Source organism: Dendrobates tinctorius, unplaced genomic scaffold (genome assembly GCF_039654945.1).
Source record: "Dendrobates tinctorius isolate UK_male_01 unplaced genomic scaffold, ASM3965494v1 ptg000173l, whole genome shotgun sequence".
Classification (NCBI taxonomy): domain Eukaryota; kingdom Metazoa; phylum Chordata; class Amphibia; order Anura; family Dendrobatidae; genus Dendrobates; species Dendrobates tinctorius.
In genome coordinates this window covers 10908016-10923209 of record NW_027361840.1, presented here as the reverse complement: position 1 = coordinate 10923209, position 15194 = coordinate 10908016, and positions in this window count along the sequence as shown.

The following is a 15194-nucleotide window of genomic DNA, read 5'->3' as shown; positions in this document are numbered from 1 at the left end:
AGACTTGGGTATACTAATAGATCACAGACTGAATATGAGTCAACAGTGTGATGCAGCAGCAAAAAAGGCAAATGCAATTCTAGGATGTATTAACAGAAGCATACAGTCTAGATCACGTGAAGTCATTATTTCCCTCTACTCCTCTTTGGTCAGACCTCATCTGGAATATTGTGTCCAGTTTTGGGCACCACATTTTAAAAAAGACATCAACAAACTGGAGCAAGTTCAGAAAAGAGCGACCAGAATGGTGACCGGTCTGCAAACCCTGTCTTATGAGGAAAGGTTGCAGGATTTGGGAATGTTTAGTTTGCAAAAGAGAAGACTGAGAGGAGACTTAATAGCTGTCTACAAATATCTAAAGGGCTGTCACATTGTAGAAGGATCATCTTTATTCTCATTTGCACAAGGAAAGACTAGAAGCAATGGGATGAAACTGAATGGGAGGAGACACAGATTAGATATTAGAAAAAACTTTTTGACAGATAGAGTGATCAATGAGTGGAACAGGCTGCCACGAGAAGTGGTGAGTTCTCCTTCAATGGAAGTCTTCAAACAGAGGCTGGACAGACATCTGACTGGGATGATTTAGCAAATCCTGCTTTGAGCAGGGGGTTGGACTAGATGGCCCAGTAGGTCCCTTCCAACTCTACGATTCTATGATTCTATGATTCTATGAATGCTTTTTTTGAGGGTTATATACCACCAAAATGTACCCCAGAGGACGTAATACTCTTTGGATGAGCAATATAATACTGAAATAATTTTGAACGCTTTTTGGAGGGTTATATACCACCTAAATGTACCCTAGAGCACATATCAAAATTACCCTGCGGATGAGCAGTATAATACCAAAACAATTTTGAATGCTTTTCTGGATAGTTATATACCACCGAAATGTGCCCCAGAGGATGTAATACTCTATGTAACAGCAATATAATACTAAAACAATTTTGAACGCTTTTTGGAGGGTTATATACCACCAAAATGTACCCCAGAGGACGTAATACTCTTTGGATGAGCAATATAATACTGAAATAATTTTGAACGCTTTTTGGAGGGTTATATACCACCTAAATGTACCCTAGAGCACATATCAAAATTACCCTGCGGATGAGCAGTATAATACCAAAACAATTTTGAATGCTTTTCTGGATAGTTATATACCACCGAAATGTGCCCCAGAGGATGTAATACTCTATGTAACAGCAATATAATACTAAAACAATTTTGAACGCTTTTTGGAGGGTTACATACAACCAAAATGTATCACAGATCATATGCATACCAGCATAATGTACCCTGGAGCATGTAGTGCTATATGTAGTAAATAAATTCTGACAAATTGTTGAATGCTTTTTTGGAGGGTTATATACCACCAAAATGTACCCCAGAGGATGTAATACTCTATGGATGAGCAATATAATACTGAAATCATTTTTAACGCTTTATTAGAGGGTTATATAACACCAAAATCTACCCAAGTACACATATTAGCCTACAAATGAGCAATATAATACCAAAACAATTTTGAACGCTTATTTTGGAGGGTTATATAACAGAAATGTAACAGAAAGCAAGTAATACTCTATTGATGAGTAATTGAGTCCAGAAACATTTTTTAATGCTTTTCTGGAGTGTTACATACTACCGTATTGTACCCCAGATCATGGAATACTCTATGGATGAGTAATTTAATACTAAAAAAAGTGATTTTTTTGGAGGGTTATATACTACCAACATTTACCCCAGAATACGTAAAACTATGGATGACCAATAATACCCAAAACATTTTTAAAGCTTTATTGAAGTGTTAAATACCACCCAAATGTACCCCAGAGGCTGTAATACTCTATGGATGAGCAATATAATACAGGAAAAAAAGATAACTTTTTTGGAGGGTTACATACTATCAAAATGTACCCCAAAGGACGTAATACTCTATGGATGAGTATGTGAATACAGTACCATTTCTTTACTCTTTTTTTGAAGGGTTGTATACCACAGAAATGTACCCCAGAGCAAGTAATATTCTATGGATGAGCAATATAAAACCGGGAAAAAAATTTGTATGCCTTTTTGGATGGTTATATACTAGCAAAATGTACCCCAGAGGATGTAATACTCTATGGATGAGTAGTTGAACACAGAAAAAAATGTTAACTTTTTTTGGAGTGTTCTATACCACCGAAATGTAACAGAAAGCACATAATATTCTATGAATGAGTAATATAATCCTAAAAAAATTTTCAACCCTTTTTTTAAAGTTATATATGAACAAAATGTAACAGAGAGCACATAATACTGTAATACTCTATGGATGAGTAATTGAATCCAGATACATTTTTAATGCTTTTTTTGAGGGTTATATACCGCTGAAATGTATCCCAGGGCACATAATACTCTATGAATAAGCAATATAATATCGTAACATTTTTCAACACTTTTTTTGAGGGTTATATATTACTAAAATGTACCCCTCAACGCTGGGATGGCATCATGAAATTGTCCCAGGCCTTTGACAGTGTACCCCCTGCCTTTGCTGTGTGTGTTCCCTTACCCTTGGTTGAGCAAGGAAACTTGCCCCCTGAAGCTAGTATTGTGTGATGGGAATTTTTTCAACATGTTTTCTACAATGTCCTTCTGGTATAGCACCATTTTAGAAGACCTCCACCTCAGAAAGAAGAGATGCAAAGTTCTCCTTGTAGCATTGGTCTAGCAGGGTGAACAGCCAGTACTCTTTTTTGGCCAAGAGGAATGTAACGCGAGAGTCACAGGAAAGGTCAGCAGTACATAAAATCTGCCATTTGTGCCAAGGCCCCTACAGCTAACACTTCCATGTCTCCACCACGAAGACCCTCCTCCTCCCTCTCTTCCTCCTCATTCCCATCTTCAACCCATTCACGTAGAAGATGCGGGGAGGAGTCCTGAGGAGATAATTTGCATATTCCCAGTGCATTATTGGATAAGTGAAGAGTTTCCGCGAGCCCAAAGAACACTGGATTTTGGCTGTTGCAGCTGAAAGGAGAAGAGAGAGAGAGAGAGAATTTTTTCAGCCGCCAGAACCGAGTTTAGGGTTAAATTTCCGGCTGAGTCAATTCCTCCGGGCATGCGCACTGTAAAATGCGGATCCGGCCGACCAAAAAAACGTTTCATTGTCCGCCCGGGCAAGTTGGCGGACGCCAAAATTTTGGCGGATCCGTATAAAAACGGATCCAACGGATGACCATCCGTCAAGATCCGCCGGTAATGCAACTCAATGGGGAAAAAACGGATCCGCCAAGAAAAATGGCGCATCTGTTTTTTTAGCAAAATGGCGGATTTTGACTGATGATGACAGACGGATGTGTGAAAGAGGCCTTACCAGTGGAAAAGCCAAACTTCAGATGCCAGAAATGCAAGCTTGTGTCCCTGTTGGAGGAAAAGTTGCAAAATCTCGAAGAGAGGTTAGCTACATTGAAGATCATTAAGGAAGGTGAAGAGTTTTTGGACAGAGCAGAATTATCTCTTCATGTTACAGAAAGAAATTCAAAGTGCACCTGAACAAACAGAGGAATGGAAGCATGTGACCCAGAGAAGCAGGAGGATCGGGAGGCAGTCAGCACCCATACTGCTCAGGAACCAGCACCAGGCTCTCACGCAGGAAAACGATGAAGAAATACATCAGGATAAGACTTTACCCACAAAGAAGAACCTTGTACGCCCTCAGCATCCTCCTGGATGGAGAAAGAAAAATGTTGTGAAGAAGAAACGGAGAGTGGTGGTCATGGGGGATTCCCTGTTGAGAGGAACAGAGGCCGCTATCTGCAGACCGGATATAACCTCAAGAGAAATGTGCTGTCTTCTAGGTGCAAAAATTAAAGATGTGTCTGACAGGATATCAGGACTCTTCAGACGTAGGTTCCTAATTGAGGTGTTGTGTGCCCTTTTTCATAGCAGACTTGCATAAGTAAGTTATGATTTCATAATCCCCCTGTGTTGATTGTAATTTTTAATCAATAAAGTAAATATATTTTTTTTCGGATTTTGAACTAGTACTTGCCTTTGGTAACTGGTTGTGGTGCAAATGTGGGTATGTTGTCAGAAACTGCTCAACTACCAAACTGAGCATGTGTGCCAAGCAGAGTATGTGTGTGAGCGTGCCAAGCTTCACAGCCACCGCTAGGTTATTCCCATTATCACACACAACCATGCCTGGTTGGAGGTTCAGTGGCAAAAGCCACATGTCTGTCTGGTCTGTTATTTCTTTAAGTAACTCTGCCATGGTGTGCGGTTTGTCTCCTAGATAAATTAGCATCAGTAGATCCTATTGCTGCTTCGCTGAGGCATTGTTGCAGAGCTTCCAGCTGATGCGGACAACAGTCTGAGATAGTATATCGGAGGTGGAGGATGAGGAGCAGGAGGGAGTGCAGGAATTGATGTATGACATGGAGGAAACCCTGATAGAAGTAGGGCCAGCAATCCTCGACATTGGAAGCATGTGCCTCACCAGCCTCCACAATATTCACTCATTGTGCCATCAGGAAAATGTAGCGTTCCTGACCACATGCGCTTGTCCACGTGTCGTGTTAAGTGGACAATCCCAGTAACCGTGTAGGTAAGGGCACGGGTGATGTGCCTGGACACGTGCTGGTACAAGGCGGGGACACCACCACGGGAGAAAAAGTGCCGACTAGGGACCAAGTTCCAAGGGACAGCTGCAAAAATGAGTCAGCGGAAATCCTCCATGTCACCAGCCTAAATGGCAACATTCTCATGGCAAGCAGCCGGAAAATGTGCCTGTTTAGCCTTTGGGCCTGTGGGTGGGTGGCTGGAGCCTTTCTCTTTCATTCAAAGGCCTGGGGTAGGGACAGCTAAATGCTGTGCTGGGGCAAGGATTTGGAAGTGCCTATTGATGGTGCCTCAGAATGTGCAAGGACAGCTGCAGAGCGGGAGGCATCTGTGCCAGTATCATGGACAGGGGATGGAGAAGCATCTAACATAGGGGAATGACCTTTTTTTTTTTTTGTCTCAAAACTTTCTTTAAAAAAGTCCCAGAATGGGGAACACCTAACTCTTTGATGGAGAAATTCAGGAGTGTTATTGCTCTGTGGAACAGTTGCCCGCCTTCTCCCTCTGGTTACCACACTGCCTCTTTCTGCCCGTTTCGTTGTTGCCGAAGCCTCCCCCTCAGCCCTGCTGGCCTCGCTCTGTATGCCAGATTTCCAGGTTGGGTCGGTGTCCTTGTCATCCACCACATCGTCTTCCACCGCTGAACCCTGGTCCTCCTGACTTTTTGACTTAACAACACCCTGACTTATCAGCAACTGTGTCTCATCATCATCTTCCTCCTTAGGCAAAATTTGCCTTTCCCACCTTCATTTTCTTGTGGATGCTTTAAGTTTTGTGCATCACTAAACAGCATCTCCTCCTGTCCCTCTTGGAAAACATATGGTGAGAGGCCAAAATCAAGAAGTGATGTTGTAAAGCATTCCTCAAAGTGTCATAGTGTGGGATCACTGGCCTCTTCGGACACAACATGGTAGGATGAAGGAGGATCTTGGTGATGATTAAGTGATCCAGGCTGTTGGCTGGTGAGACTGGACCATGTGGAAGACTGGGTGGTGCTCCAAGCATGCTGGAAACATTCTCTGCTATCCAACCGACCAATGTACCCAATTTTTTTCACCCAAAAAATAAAAATGTGGTCAGCTACAAAGCCCTAATCCCTACCTAGAGACTGTATTCAGCCACTCTCCCTGGTCCTGGGACTCTCTCTCCCTCTCTAGGTTAAAAGCAGATTGTACGTGATATAAACAATTAGCCATTAGAAAGGCTGTTATAATTATGGCTCAGCTTCAGCACCAGTATCTACACTACAGGACTCTGATTTGTTAAACTGTGTACACACCTGGACAAGCACGCTCTCCCTCCGATGACAACTGTCAAAGAGATGTTAAATGGCATCAGTGAGCCACGCCTATGGGGCTGCATTATACTTTATGGATGACTATGGGTTGTGCATTATACTTTATGGATGACTATGTTCTGTGCATTATACTTTATGGATGACTATGGGATGTGCATTATACTTTATGGATGACTATGGGGGTGCATTATTCTTTATGGATGACCATGGAGGTACAGTATACTTTATGGATGACTATGGGGCTGCATTATACTATATAGGATGACTATGGAGGTACATTATTCTTTATGGACGACTATGGAGGTACATTATTCTTTATGGATGACTATGCTGTGCAGTTGGCGGCAACCATTTCTGCTCAACATGAATCAACTTTCATCAGTGAATAGCACTGAGGCCACTGGTCCCTCGTCCTGATTAGATGCTTTCTGGCCCATGGTGGTGTGATCAGGTACCTTGCAGGTCGACTAGTACGCAGACCACGCTGACATAAGTGGTTTTGAATGGTCTGACGTGACACTTGGTCATCTCTCCCCTCCTTTAAATATGCCTGGAGTTGTGTGGCATTCATAATACGGTTCCAAAGGGCATCGTTCACAATGAAGCGTCATCAGTGTGGGATGTGGCAGAGGACGTCCACTTCTCTGCCTTTCTGTGCCTCTTCCAGTCTCTGTTGTACCCTGCTGATGACTCTGTGACAGTCTGAGCTCAGTGGCCACTTCAGTCTCAGAACATCCTGCCGTAAGCCTCACGGTGCTGAGGTACTATTGATCATTTCTTAGGTGTCGTCTTGGTTTCATGACGTCAAAATGTGAACAGCAATGTGAGAACGGTTTAACCCCTTCTTGACATTTGCCGTATATAGACGACGGCGTGATGATTGCATGCAGCAATGCCCACGATCGCTGCTAGCACAGATTGCGGGCGTTTAACCCCTGTGATGCCGCTTTCAATAGTGACAGCAGCATAACAGAAGGAGGAAGCTCCCTATGTGCTCCCATTGACATAATGCGATCGCGTTGTGATGATGGTCTCCATGGAGACCCCGGTCCGAAAGACGTCTATGGACTGTGACCTGTAAGCTCCTGCTCAGAGCATGAGCTGACCCACCTCCTTCCTGCATGTAAAATGCTTATTTAAAGCCCTGCAGTGCAGACGCATTGCAAGAGTATTAGATCAGCGATCAGTCAATGGAAAAAATATGGAAAAAGTATAGCTATCTAAATATGGGGATGCTGCAAAAAAAAAAAAAAAAAAAGCTTCTTTTAGTGTGTGACAGCAGCCAAACAGAAAAATGTGCCATAGATCTGGTATCGCTGTAATTACACCGACCCAAAGAAAGTTTTCACTTATACCGGACGAGCAACAACGTGAAAAATAAATTAAACCAATTCTTCACCTATGGTTGATTTGTTCATTCAGCCTCCTAAAGATTGCAGTAAGGCTCGGCTCACATTTATCCTGCGCTCTGTGCTGAGCGCTTACATCGGTGTTTCCATGTAAATCTCTGAAATATGTGATTCAAATGGAACTCCCGCCGGAAGATTCCCTGTAATGAGGCAGAAGGAGGCACTATGGACGGCGTAGGACCTGTGACACCATCTTTTAGGCGTGCATAAAAGCGCGGTCCTTCACAGTTTTGTGCACTTTTGAAAAGAAGGACAACACTGAACAGAGGCCAGACTGAGTCCAAAGTAACTCTGCTGCTTCATTACAGTGAATTGATTCCTCAAGGTTCTCATTTGAATCACGTCACGCGGAGATTTAGATGTAAACCCCAAAGTAAGTGCTCAACGTAGAGCGTGGGATAGATGTGATCGCAAGTCCCCACTCAGGTCCGTCACCTGTCAATGGAAATATAGGAGTTTCCACGTTACAGATAGCACTAAGGCTCTGTAAAAGTGATAAAGCTCCTTTCCCCTCAAAAGAAATTAATCAAATTCTGTGCTCCTAAATCCAAATGCCCCCTTCTTTATGAGCCCCCCTTTTTTTATCGCATTGCATTCGTCCAATTTTTTCGCTAGTGTGACTCCGGCCGTATACACAAAACGGAACACGGTGTTTTCATTTCATCACTCAGCACCGTGGCACCTTGGACACCGTACCCCTGCACCGTGACCCCACTCTTCTCTGGTAAATAACCACCTTTGTCATTTTTGAGATTGGAACCGTCTTGCCATTAAATCCTCTTATCCTTTCCATTTTTTTCCATAGATTTTTTTGCATATGTTTTGTTTACCTTCCCCCTTTTCCTCTTATTTTTCCTGTCCTTTCCACTAGTCCATTTCTTTATTCAAACTTCTCTTTAATTAAACTTTTCCTATACCTCCGGTGCAAACCTCCAAGTATCAAGAAGCCCCATTTCTAGTACCACACTGTATACCTAGTCACATACAGATATAGTATATATATAAATATATATATACACACACACACACATACTGTATACACTTTCCCCTCGGACTATATCAACCTGACATTTATCATATATCCTTTACATTAGTGGATTTATGTTCTAGTCCTCCTCTTTGCTTTTTATTATTATTATACATTTATATAGTGCCATTTCTTCCATGGCACTTTACATGTGAAAAGGGGAAATATAGACAAGTATAGTAAACATGTGTAAGACAAGGGACGCACAAGTACATAAGGAGAGGGAACCCTGCCCGCAAGGGCTCACAGTCTACAGGGATGGGTGAGGATACAGTAGGAGAGGGTAGAGCAGGTCGTGCTGTGGTTCAGTAGACCAAGGATCATTGCAGGCTGTAGGCTTGTCGGAACAGGTGGGTCTTCAGGTTCTTCTTGAAGGTTTCCGTTGATGGTGAGAGTCTGATGTGTTGCGGCAGAGAGTTCCAGAGTATGGAGGAAGCACGGAAGAAGTCTTGGATGCGGTTGTGGGAAGAAGAGATAAGGGGGGAGTAGAGAAGGAGATCTTGAAATAATCGAAGGTTGCGTGCGGGTAAGTACCTGGAGACCATGTCACGGATGTATGGAGGAGACAGGTTGTGGATGGCTTTGAATGTCATGGTTAGGGTTTTGAATTGGAACCTCTGGGCAATAGGAAGCCAGTGAAGGGCCTGGCATAGGGGGGAGGCTGGGGAGTAGCGGGGAGACGGGGATTAGTCGGGCAGCAGAGTGTAGGATGGACTGGAGTGGTGCCAGAGGGGAGGCCAGAGAGGAGGAGGTTGCAGTAGTCGAGGCGGGAGATTAGAGCATGCACTAGTGTTTTTGTGGTTGAGGAATGAGCGGATCCGGGAGATATTTTTGGGTTTGAGGCGGCAGGAGGCGAGAGTTTGGATATGTGGTTTGAAAGAGTGCGCAGAGCCGAGGATCACCCCAAGGCACCGAGCGTGCGGGACTGGGAAAAGAGAGCAGCCATTGATATTGATGGATAGGTCGGGTAGAGTGAGATGGGTGAACGATGATGAATTGTTTTGTCCACGTTCAGTTTGAGAAAGCGAGCAGATAAGAAGGCTGAGATAGCAGACAGACATTGTGTGATTTCAATCAGTAAGGAGGTAAGGTTGGGTCCAGATCGGTAGATCTGCGTGTCATCAGCGTAGAGGTGGTACTGCAAACCGTGGGATTTTATGAGCTGTCCCAAGCAGAAGTTATAGATGGAGAATAGTAGGGGTCCTAGGACAGAGCCTCGAGGAACAGCAACAGACAGGGGGCGAGGTGAGGAGGTGGTGTGTGAGAGGGAGACACTGAATGTTTGGTCTGTTAGGTATGACGAGATCCAGGATAGGGCCAGGTCTGTGATGCCAAGAAATGAGAGAATCTGTAGCAGGAGGTAATGGTCCACGGTGACGAAGGCAGAAGACATGTCCAGGAGAAGAGGAGGACAGAGTAGTGTCGCTTGCTCTTGGCGGTTAGTAAGTCCTTAGTGACTTTAGTTAGGGCAGTTTCAGTTGAGTGATGCGGTCGGAAGCCAGATTGGAACCGGTCAAAGAGGGAACAGGAGGAGAGGTGGGAGGACAGTTAAAGATATACATGCTGTTCCAGTAGTTTTGACGAGTAAGGGAGAAGAGATATCGGGCGATAGTTAGACGCAGAGGATGGGTCAAGGGAGGGCTTTTTGAGGATGGGTGTGATTGAGGCATGTTTGAAGGATGAGGGAAAGACACCATTTGTAAGTGAAAGGTTGAATAGGTGTGTTAGAGATGAGATGAAGACTGTGGCCAAGTTAGGGATGAGGTGAGACGGGAGTGGGTCGAGGGCACAAGTGGTGAGGTGTGATCTTGACAGGAGGGTGGAGAGCTGATCTGTCATGGTGGAGAAGCTGGCTTTTGCAGAACAGGGCTGAGTGGCTAAGAGGGGTATTGAGGGCTGCGGGCCAAAGTTTTGTCTGATCGTATCGATCTTCTGCTTTAAGAAGGAGGCAAAGTCTTCAGCAGAAATGAGAGGAGAGGGAGGAGGTGCTGTGGGACGGAGTAGAGAATTGAAAGTGTTGAAGAGCTGTTTAGGGTTGTGAGACGGAGGATATGAGAGATGTGAAGTTTGTTTTGCGGCAGAGAGCGTGTACTTAAAGCTGGCAAGGGACTGTTTGTATGCGCTGAAGTGCTCAGTAGAATGGGTTCCCTTCCATCTCCGCTCAGCGGCCCTGGAAACCCGTCTCAGTTCTTTGGTCAGGCTGGTCAGCTAGGGCTGCCTGTTGATTGTTCGCGTTTTGCTCAGTGTGAGGGTGGCAGCTTTTCCTGCATGGCACGTGTGATGTTATATTCTCTTATGTATACTGTATTTGATATCCTTTTAATTTAATTCTATGACCCGTCGTGATTTTTATGTTTTCATTTTTCTTGTTCATCCATCGCTTTTGTATACCAATCTATCTTGAAAAAAGGCCCGCGATTGGCAGAAACGTTGATTGATTTGTATCTGAATTTATTTGGGTCGAATATATATTTTTTTTAGTTTTGCTTCATTATTAATAAACTCGACATATTGCTGCATTTGAGTGCGAAAGTTTCTACCCCTCTTTATCTAAGATTTTTTTTTTTTTTTTTACAGCTCTTGCAAGTTTATTTTTTTCCCACTCTATGCGCACTAAAGTATCTATTTCTGTAATTGCCTTGTAATGTTTTCATTTCCTGTTCTGTCCAGATGTCGCTGTATCCAAGAATTCCAAGCGGAGGAAATTCACCGACAGCCATACTGGGACACCCAAGTGATGGGTGTCTCAATATGAAAACTGCTGCTGGTACCAACCTATTGCGCGGCACCACACACAGTTACAGTCACACTCACGCAGCCTCTTGCGCGGTACCACCAGCAGAACACCATCGCACTGCGCCTACGTGAGTTCCGTGCAGGCGCAGTGAATCATTCGGCTGATCCCGGCGGCAGATGCCCAACGTGTCTAGAGGCAGAGGAAGCCAGTCTGTTGTGAGTTCATTTTTCCCTTCACCATTGACGTCTGATGAACTCCCTCCTCTGGTGAAGGAAGGTAGTGAGGCTGATTACCAAACACCTGGGCAGCTAGATGATGACTGGGTGGCTGGAATTGAGGACTGGATATAAGGCTGCCGACACCCTTCTTCCTGGCTGGTGATTTTCCTGCTGGATTCTTGGAGACCAGTCTGATTCCTGCATCTCAAAGCTAAGTTTTTCTGCTCTTCTTTGTACTCTTCAGTTTTGTTTTTGTTTTGCCTTGTTTTTTGGAAGTTCTGCCATCCCCGGCTGGGGGTGAGCTGAACTCCATTTTTGTCTCTGATCTGTTGATCTTTTGTTCTGTCTTCAGAATATACCTGAGTGCTGATATAGTCTTTTGAAGCCTAGCGACTTCAGGGCCTGTTTTTCCTATCAGTCGGTTGGCTCATTTTGATAGGGTTTTTGCGGATGGCAGACAGCAGCTTTCCTGTCCTGTCCTATGTAGTTAGCTTGGGCCCCATCATTTGCTCAACCTATCTTTCTATCTGTGTTAGTGTTTTCATCTTGCTTCACCGTCATTATATGTTGGGGGCTGCCTATTGCTTTGGGGTCTGCTCTGGGGCAGTTTAGTTTTTCCCCTTTCTGTCTTTAGGCTATGTAGTTCTCCGGCTGTGAACAAGGGGTCTAGGGCACCGTAGGAACCCCCCACGGCTACTGCTAGTTGTTGTGGATAGGTTCAGGGGTCTGCAATCCGATAGCTGCCAACCTCTCTGGTTTTTCTGGACTTAGCTGGTATTTTGTTTTTTCCTCCTTCGGTGACTCATCATAACAGAATCACCAGCCATACCGCAGATCCTAGGGTACTCAATAGCAGGAGAGAATTGTAAGGGGAAAAAAAAAAAGTTAAAAAAAAAGTGTCAGAATTTTTTTTTTTTTGTGTGCATATTTTTCCCTCTATATCTCTGAGGCCGTAGGGGGAACTTTTCTCTCAATGGAGATGAAGCAATTGTCTGATCGTGTGGAGCAGCTCGCTGCTGAAGTGCGGGGAATTTCCACCTATCTTGCTCATTCACATGCTGCTGAACCAAAGATTCCTACTCCTGATGTGTTTTTTGGGGATCGGTCTAAATTCTTGAATTTCAAGAATAATTGTAAATTATTTTTTGCCTTGAAGCCTAACTCGTCGGGGAACTCCGCGCAGCAGGTTAAAATTGTCATCTCTTTGCTGCGCGGCGATCCCCAGGATTGGGCGTTTTCTTTGAAACCTGATGATCCTATTCTGAATAATGTGAACGCATTTTTTCAAGCCTTGGGGTTGTTGTATTATGAACCTAATGCTATTGATCAGGCTGAAAAGACCCTGTTGGCATTAAGCCAGGGTCAGGATTCGGCAGAGTTGTACTGTCAAAAATTTTGAAAGTGGGCGGTCCTTACTACCTGGAATGATGGTGCCTTGGCAGCCCTCTTTCGGAAGGGTTTGTCAGAAACTGTAAAAGATACTATGGTGGGATTTCCTGTTCCCTCTGGTCTTGACGATTCTATGTCATTAGCCATTCAGGTGGATAGGCGTTTACGTGAACGCAAAACTACACGAGAGATGTTGCCACCTGTTGAACAAATGTCTGAACCTATGCAATGTGATAGAGTTTTGTCTAGGGCGCAACGTCAGGAGTTCAGAAGGCGTAATAAGCTGTGTTTTTTTTGTGGAGATGCCTCGCATATTATTTCTGTCTGCCCTAAACATGAGAAACGTTGTGCACACACGTTTTCTGTGGGTGGTGTTCAACCTAAGTTTCTTCTGGCAATTACTCTGATCTGCTCCCTGTCCACATTTTCCGCCAAGGCTTTTGTGGATTCAGGAGCAGCTCTGAACCTGATGGACTTGGATTTTGCTAAACGTTGTGGATTTCCTATGACACCTCTGCGGATGCCTATCCCTTTGAGGGGGATTGATGCTACTCCTTTGGCGAAGAATAAACCTCAGTTTTGGACCCAGGTGGTAATGCGGGTCGCCCCAGACCATCAAGAAAATTGCAGATTTTTGGTGTTGCATAATTTGCATGATACCATTGTTCTGGGGTTTCCCTGGTTGCAAATCCATAATCCAGCTCTGGATTGGAAATCTTTGTCTGTGGTGAGTTGGGGTTGTCGGTGTGCCCTTAGTGATGCTCTTGTTTTCTCCACCTCTCCCCAGTCGCATGATGTTCCTGACTATTTGGCTGACTTTTATGATGTATTTAGTGAGAATGAGTCTGCGTCTTTGCCTCCTCATAGGAGTTATGACTGTGCAATTGAGCTGAACCCGGGGTGTAAATTCCCCAAGGGTCGGCTTTTCAATTTATCTGTACCCGAGCACGAGACTATGCGATCCTATATTAAGGAGGCGTTGGAGAAGGGTCATATTAGACCATCCTCTTCACCCTTAGGTGCTGTTTTTTTTTTCGTGGCTAAAAAGGATGGTTCATTAAGGCCTTGTATTGACTATCGTGCCCTCAACAAAATTACTGTTAAATATCAGTATCCGTTACCCCTGATTTCTGATCTATTCTCGAGTTAAAGGTGCTTGCTGGTTTACCAAGCTTGACCTCAGGGGGGCGTATAATCTTATTCGCATTAAGCAGGGGGATGAATGGAAGACGGCATTTAATACATCGGAGGGACATTTTGAGTACCTGGTGATGCCTTTTGGGCTCACTAATGCCCCTTCTGTCTTCCAGTGCTTCATGAACGATATATTCCGAGACTTTGTGGATAAATTTTTGATTATCTATCTGGTTGATATTTTGATCTTCTCCAAGAATTGGGACTCTCACGTGGAACATGTTCGGACTGTGTTCCGGATTTTGAGGGAGAATTCCCTGTATGTCAAGGGATCGAAATGCCTTTTTGGGGTACAGAGGATTTCATTTTTGGGATTTATTTTGTCTCCGTCAACTATTGAAATGGACCTGGCCAAGGTACAGGCCATTTATGATTGGGTTCAGCCCACTTCTTTGAAGGCCCTCCAGAAGTTTTTGGGTTTTGCTAATTTTTATCGGAAATTTATAGCTAATTTTTCTGGTATTGCCAAGCCATTGACGGATTTGACTAGGAAGGGTGCTGATGTGCTGAATTGGTCTCCAGAGGCTGTTTCTTCCTTTCAGGAGCTGAAGCGAAGATTCACTTCTGCTCCGGTTTTGCGGCAACCTGATGTCTCACTCCCGTTTCAGGTGGAGGTGGACGCTTCTGAGATTGGTGCAGGAGCGGTGTTGTCCCAAAAAGATCCTGTGACATCTAAAATGAATCCTTGTGCTTTCTTTTCCCGAAAGTTCTCCCCATCCGAACGTAACTATGATGTGGGGAATCGGGAACTGTTGGCCATGAAATGGGCATTTGAGGAGTGGAGACATTGGTTGGAGGGAGCCAAACACCAATTCGTGGTCCTTACTGACCACAAGAATTTGATTTACCTGGAGTCGGCCAAGCGCTTGAATCCTAGACAGGCTAGGTGGGCCTTGTTTTTCACACGTTTTGATTTTGTGGTCTGTTTTCTTCCGGGCACTAAGAATGTCAAGGCAGACGCCCTTTCTAGGAGTTTCCTTGCTGATTCTCCTGTTGTGACTAAGCCTGCTACCATCTTAGGCGAGGGGGTAGTTCTTTCTGCCATCTCGCCCGATTTGAGACGTGCTCTGGAAGAGTTTCAGGAGGATAAACCTGAGCGTTGTCCCAGTGGAAAGTTGTATGTTCCTGACCAGTGGAATAAATTCATGGACTTCAGTGTGCTGCTTTACAAATTCATGAACCCAGGTTATGAGAAAAGATTGAAACGCATTGGGAAATAAAAGTTAAAGTGTATACCACTTCTTCATCAGGGGATGACATATCATACATGTCATCCCCTGATGAAGAAGTGGTATACACTTTGAAACGCGTTGGG